We start from the raw sequence: 7244 nt of genomic DNA, 5'->3' as shown, positions 1-7244 counted from the left end.
AAAAGATGTTCCACTGAATGCTTTGTTTCCATCTTGCACTCATTTTTCCAAGGTAGGCGTTGCAGTTGTGTTAGATGATTTCCATGCATTGCAGGTCAATCCTCATACAATGGCATTTTTGATTACATTCGGATTCCAGTGCCTGAAATAGAAAACAGAAAATACAACAATAATATGAATTATATTTTCAGATCAATTATTTTAAAAGCCTGTACAACAACAGAAAAGTATTCACAAAATATTAAGTACAACACCAATTTAAAGCTGCATCCTTACAGTTTTACTGTTCAGACACCTTTTTTATTTTTTGTCTTTAAATTGGCAATTATTGTGCAAATGTATGGAAACCAGTGATATTAGACTGCTGACATAATATCAGATCACAGTCTTTCATATATACAAGTTTGAAAATTTGGTAAAAATTCCTTCTATCTAGTCATATAAGGTCACACATAATAGAACAGATTTCAATTGTTTGGAAAATATTTTTTTACTATTGCTTTAAGCCATATAATTAATTATAATTATGTGTAAATTTAATTTAATTACTCCTTTGGGCTTTTTAAGAATGACCAAGAAGAACTGTCAATCTGTGAGAGAGCAGCTTTTAGCTTTGGACTACTGGTAAATTAAAAAATATGAAATGAAGTTGTTATCATGTTTAAATTCATCCACAATGTTGATATTTTAATACTGTCAGTCCTTGTTGATTAATTGAATAATTGTACAAACATGCAGGTACTTTTGGGCTTAAACCGATAGGATACTTGACTGTTAAAATTATTGTCCGAATTTTGAAAATAGCACAACCATTACCTTATCTGCCTTTTTTTCATTAGAACAAGCCGGGAATCAGAGTCAGCTGCACCCCTCGTACCATACTCTTCTCTGAAAAATGACAATAAGATTAAAATTTAAATGTCTGCATTTCATCGGCACAGTAAAAATGTCAGCATTTTTCAATGTTTCTGCATCATCACCACTGATGGATATCATAGAATTTAGTCTTGAAAGAAATGTGTGCTGGTTTATGCGTTCAAACTCATTTTGCTAAACCACTAGAATGAACATCTAATTTATTTAGAGAACTATATTAGTGAACAGGGCCGAGGCATTTAATTGTGCCATTACATTAAGTTGTTCGATACCAACACTCACGGACATATAAACCATACATCCTTAGTTAAAAGAATGTAAATTTTAATTATAAAAAATTAAAGTTAATGATATGAAATGTATGAGATTAATTCACTGAGAAAGTAGTCTAACCTATTATCGATTTAAGTAAAGTCAGATTCAGACTTTTTTATTATTGAAAAAAAATCAAATAGAGTATTTGTTTTCTTAATTTTTGCCACTGATCACTGGAGCTTCAAAATTGTTATTAACTATATTAGAATCTGTCAAAAGAAGACTTTACCCCACCCACTAAGAATTAATGACATTTCCATTTAGTTTCTCATGAGGGCTCTTTTGAAACCATTTTTATATTTTAATAAAATACAATAAGTATAGAAATAACACTTACACACAAATAAGTGGTAAAAGTTCGCTCCTCATTCTGTTTTTGGTCTAACATATCTTGATACTAGCCTAGCTACAATAATGAGCGATCAGGGATACTTTTTTTTTATTATTTTGACATTTCTTATGTATCCCTGTAACGAGTCTGCCATATTAAGAAAATCGTCAAAAGACTCGTTGACGGCCATTTAGGTGGACTAGATACTAGCCGAGGAGTTCCGATTGAGCAAGCGGTCAAAGCAATTATGAACACGACTTAAACTGATGTATAAACAAACATTATCATTTTATTTAAACAATACTTGTAAATATTTTGACCAAATTTTTTAAAACATGTATGTATTGTAGACAACGTACGATGCACAAGTTTAAATAAAATGTCTATTCTGTTCTGTTATTTGTTTACACGTGCATGATACCTGTATAAAGCTTGCCTCGTGTAATATGGCAGTGTTTGTTCATAAACACGGAAAGAAGAGTAGTTTCCATTATCACCAACACTTTTATGTTTTAAATGTGTTTTTAAGTACAAAAACACCTTTTTTTAACTTTTATTTCCTTTAAGAATTAATTTTAAGTTTTGAAGTAAAAAGACACATACCCTGACCTTTTTATCTACAACCCTAAAGTAAAATCATTATGGTTTCTCGGAAACATATCCCTGTCTAATTAAAATAATTATGGTTTAAACATTATTCATTTGAACACTACAAATAATATTCAAATGAAATGCTCTGTCGGATTACAAACCCTCTCGGTCTGTTACAACTTTAATGCATATAATGACAATTAGGCAAATTGCAATTACTTGAAGAATCTCTCTCTTTAGATCCCTGTCTCTGACATTATGCAAAATCAAAGCACTTAAAGCGCGTAAAGCGTTGAAAGGCTTTTGGCCTGCTTCGGCTTGCTATTTGTAAAACAAATAAACATATATATAGTATAGTATACTAAAGATAGAATATTCATGTTGATGAATTCCTTCGCAAATGCTTTTAAGTTTTTTATGCTGATACTCAATTAAATAAAAACTATGGAGTAACAGTTACGTGAACTATTCATTTAATACGTGGAATACCCAAATGATTACAAAAGTATGGAGTAATACTAGATGCAAATGAAATCTTATCTTGAACTTTAGATTTCATAAAAAAGGACTTCCACGGATAAGGCATTTAGGCATTTTTTTAGTATAATTTACTCTACATTTCAAACATGAGTCGTGTTTAATTTACTACCAGAGTATGCCCGATAAACCAAATAAAGTTTATGTTCGTTAGGTAGATTTCTATAATGACAGGATCCTTGCGCTATTCTTGTCAACGCTTAAAGCGCTTTGATTTAAATTGTAAAAATATATAATATGCATTAAGTAGTGGTTCCGACGACCCGGAATTTCAACGTTTTAGCAGTTTCCATACGCGCCCTTATCTGGTCAACTGAGCAATCTCGAGAAGATATACATCTGGCGATACCCACCGTGCCGGCTTCCTCACAAAAACAAGATCTCCCCAGGTCGGGCTCACTGCCTTGCGTGTTCAGCTGACGTCGACGTCCATCGTATTTCTTCGTTCGTGCCCAAGACTTTCCACCGAGAGACAAGTGTTAATGAGCACACTCGAGACCCCATGAAACAGTGCAGGGTTCATTTACTACTGTACTAGCGCGATTCGTAATGAACATGCTGCACCGAATGCTCATATAGAAACACGTATCCGCGCAGTATGTAGATATTTTCTAAATGCGTTGAGTAAACAGACTTAGACTTACACTCACAAAGGACCTAATACTTCCGTTTATTTTATTCGCATTAGAAATTATCATTACGTTTGTTTTTCTATGTTTTTGCTTGTCCATGTGCACTGTCTTTAATACTAAAACGACGGCTTTAATATTTATGTAAGACTTATTTTGGTTACCTTTTTGTTTTGCCTGTCTTAATGCATTTTAAGGCGTTTGAAAAAAGAAGTTTTTATTAAATATGCGGGAAATTCAAATGTATTATAATAAAAGCATATTTTCCCGAGCACCTTTAATTACTTGCATTTCTATTTCGGCTTTCGAACCGGCAATTGCCACGAGAACAAATAAATAAAATAATTATAAGCCTTGAGTGCATTGAACATCACGTTAATCATAATACGGTAGCCACATACTCAGAAAGCATACGCTCAGTGAAAAGTATATGCTTTATCTTACAATATTATAACATGAACATCGTTATCATGGTGTAACGACTTTGTTTCTCATATAATATGCTTTATGTATTGCTGTATATACTGTTTAAATATGACCGTTTGATCGTTCGATGTGTTTAAATCACTTTCGGGTGGAAATAAAGATAATATGAGTAATAGCCGATTTATGGCTGTTTTAAACATATATACTATACTTATGAATGAATTGCAATCACCAAAAATAGACTATAGGATAAAACAAAATATTACAATTTTATTTTAAACACTTTGGTTTGATATCTCATGCCAAATCGGCTAACACACATTTAATTGCATCTTCAATACGATCCATCCCCCACCCGTTTTTTTCGGGTTTTACTGACATGGTTTTCCGAGTTAATTGAAACGGATGAACCAGATTCTATTTTTAACTGATAGAATTCCATGTTAATAAAGTTTATGTTTAAGGAATCTTTCTGCAAAATATTACAGGATCCTCTCGCTAAAATCCTTTGAATCGACTCACCCACATACTATTTATTTCCTGTACGTATTGATGTATTTAATATTGCCCTCAACCTATGTCACTCGCGGACAAAATAAATAGATTTATATCAGTGGTTTACGACAGGATTTGATTGACAGGTCCTACCAGCCAATCAGAATGTAGGGCTGATAAGCCGTGTTGCTATCCGCCATTTTGTCCGTCAAACTGACCAGAGTCCGTCATATACATGCGCTGGCAATTCCTCGCCTTTTTAAGTATTATGGTAAAAAGGTGTTATCATGGCACTTGTAATTCGGATACAAGGTAGCCAGGCCGACTAAAGATGGCTTACAATTCGTTCCGTATTCGAAACCAGCGAGTTATTTAGAAAAATGCAAGTGCTGTATCAAACTCTGTGGAAGACCTCATCAACAGCTGAACTTGGAAATTTTGAAAGATCGTTCAAAGGCGAAACATCTATACGTCTGTACAAAAGTATTTTTTTGAAAAAAACTACTTATTTCAATCCGTTCAAAATTTATTTAATACTGAAATTGTCCGTGCATGACCTAAATAAGTGTTTCTATTTTTAAACTATAAACATCGTACATTTATGCTTTGGCTTGTGTTGTCAAATCGGCATTAATGGCCATTTAATATCAGGTTCAACATGGACACGATTGATTTCATTCAAGATAGAGGTATTTTTGTTGATACCGTTATGTAGCTTTTATAAACTGCTTTGCTTTCAAAGTAAATCAGGAAATATCGTACAACTAAATTTTTGTCCGAACCATCGCATGCTTCCGAATCTCATATCGTCGTATAGTTCCAATGTAAACAATGGCTTTTGTAGCTGTCATTCCGACACATTTCATAGATTTCTTATTTTCATATCAGCACTTTGTCGACGGGAAATCCAATCAAGAAAACACTGACCCTCAAGCAGCTACTGTATTTGACCAGCTCACACCAGCTAGGCCTCCTCCAAAACTCAGATAAATATTTGAGCCACCAAAACAAAACGAGAACAGATCGGTCTGAATCGTTAAGGTATTATTTTCTGTATAAAACAAATTATTTCACTGTACATTTAAATCAATTACTATGTTCATTAGAACTTGATTCTGCCAAACATGTGCTGTAAAGACTTAGACTTATTATGAATAAAGAACAAGTCAAACATGTACGTATTTTCATTGTTAATCTTATATTTTGGGCCATTTACGTAAATCTACAATATTTAATGATAGGTCATCCAATGTTCAGTATCCGGATCACATGCACACTCGATTAACAGTATTCTTAAAGTTGCACTCTCACAGAATTCTAGTTTGACACTTTTTGTCTCAGAATCGGCTTATTTTGGCATTCTTTAAATTAAGACCTAATATATAAATCACAAAGCAAACTTCTCCGAGCCAAAACATGATAAATGCAATCGAATCCTGTGTAAGTTGTCAAAGTGATCAATCTGTGAAAGTGCAGCTTTAACAGTGAAAAATAACTTCTGCTAATGCTATATATTTTAAAATATATTTGCCATTGCAATAAAGAGATATTCACCTACAATATCTTACATAAACACCAAAGAAATATCAAAGTTTAAGTAATGTTTGCAAAACAACAATGTATTTAATAAATCTGATATTAAATATGCAACAACTGGTGTTATACTCCAGAACTGAAGCTAACATCATAGAGGTACATCCTTCCAAGAATCCATCAAAACAACATGCTGAACAACTTCAAGAACTCTCTTCAAAAGACCACACTTTCCTGAAATAAATAAAAGATGCCAATATTAAAATAAATCAGTTACATGTATTGTTAAATATTTTAATACTAGCTGTAAATGCTACTGCCTTTGATGTTTGCTTTCTACATGTATATCATAATGAAATATTGACAAGATACTAGCTAATGTTTTGTGGTTGTTGTTTTTCTCTGGACAAATAGTCCATTACTTTTGTACAGCAAAGTAAAACTAAATGTTATAAAAAGCTTTAAAATAGGTCATACCGATTATTTGTAAAACTTGTCATCACTGGTTTTCTCTTGCGGTTGACATTGCCTGGACTGGCAAATATCATGTGTGTGTGTGTGGGGGGGGGCGGTTTCCGGTCTTATGCTAGGTCCCCTGTGGCGGTAGGCTTGTTGAAGACAATAATAAGGGGACTTCCTTATCTCCATCAATCAGAATACTTTAATGGTGTCAACGGTAAATAGCAGGAGACCCTCCACCAGCCTTAACCGGTAAATGGGGGGAGGGTAGTGTGTGTGGGTTAGAACCAGCTGCCCGGTCAGCTTAGTTGGTTAGAGCGCCGGGCTAGTGTTCTGGTGGTTGTGAGTTCGAGCCCCACACCGGGGGCACTTTTCCTCCCAGGTCTACTTTTACAGCCAGAGTGTGTGAACATGTTCCACAATTTCTGTAAGAACAAAAATCAAAGCATGTGAATGTTTGAGCAATGCAAAAGTTACAGATTGGTATCACCCACGATTGTCACTTGTCAACTATTACATTATTATTCATAAGGGGGAGTGTTCAATCGCTTAGAACTGAAACTTTTTATGCAGAACCCCAATAAACCATTTCTACTCATACTATAGAATACAAGGTTTTACTGTATAGCTGGCATGTAACTGTAATTTAATGTCACTTCCGGGTTCCCCATTCGGGCCATTTATGATTTACTCATATTGTGCGATGATTTAATCTTTGTTTCAACAATACTGTAAGAAGGGCCGGTGTTATTAAAAGTTAAACTTACCCTTGTTTGCATTTACAGTATGCGTCACACACACGCTTTTCCTTTGTATCGATGTCAATGTTGACAACATGGCGGCTATCCGATTTTCTCTGACTTGGATAGATTTCACCCCGTAAATGTTAGATATCGTCATTTTCTAAAGATATATCGAGCCTTCCGATGTAGCAGCCAGTTACAAATTCCTTTGACTTCTATTTTTTCGCATTGTAATGTCACATTTATGATAATTTGTCAGGAATATCGGAAAGCGAAACGACGCGTGACGCCATTTCTTCCTCGTTTGTT

At 34.1% G+C, this 7244-nt stretch overlaps 2 long non-coding RNA genes across 2 annotated transcripts; one reads left to right on the top strand and one right to left on the bottom strand.

Annotated features, from left to right (window-relative positions):
* Positions 1-4775: 4775 nt before the first annotated feature.
* LOC128235090 (uncharacterized) lies at positions 4776-6189 on the top strand. The gene is made up of 3 exons (XR_008261127.1): positions 4776-4889; positions 5089-5241; positions 5871-6189. It is a non-coding gene; the product is annotated as an uncharacterized LOC128235090 (long non-coding RNA).
* On the bottom strand, positions 5466-7239 carry LOC128235089 (uncharacterized). Its single transcript, XR_008261126.1, has 3 exons — positions 6960-7239; positions 6211-6617; positions 5466-5967 (listed from the first exon to the last, which is right to left on the bottom strand). It is a non-coding gene; the product is annotated as an uncharacterized LOC128235089 (long non-coding RNA).
* Between the last annotated feature and the right edge of the window lie 5 nt (positions 7240-7244).

Source organism: Mya arenaria, chromosome 5 (genome assembly GCF_026914265.1).
Source record: "Mya arenaria isolate MELC-2E11 chromosome 5, ASM2691426v1".
In the NCBI taxonomy this organism is placed as follows: domain Eukaryota; kingdom Metazoa; phylum Mollusca; class Bivalvia; order Myida; family Myidae; genus Mya; species Mya arenaria.
This window is presented reverse-complemented; position numbering and strand designations above follow the sequence as displayed.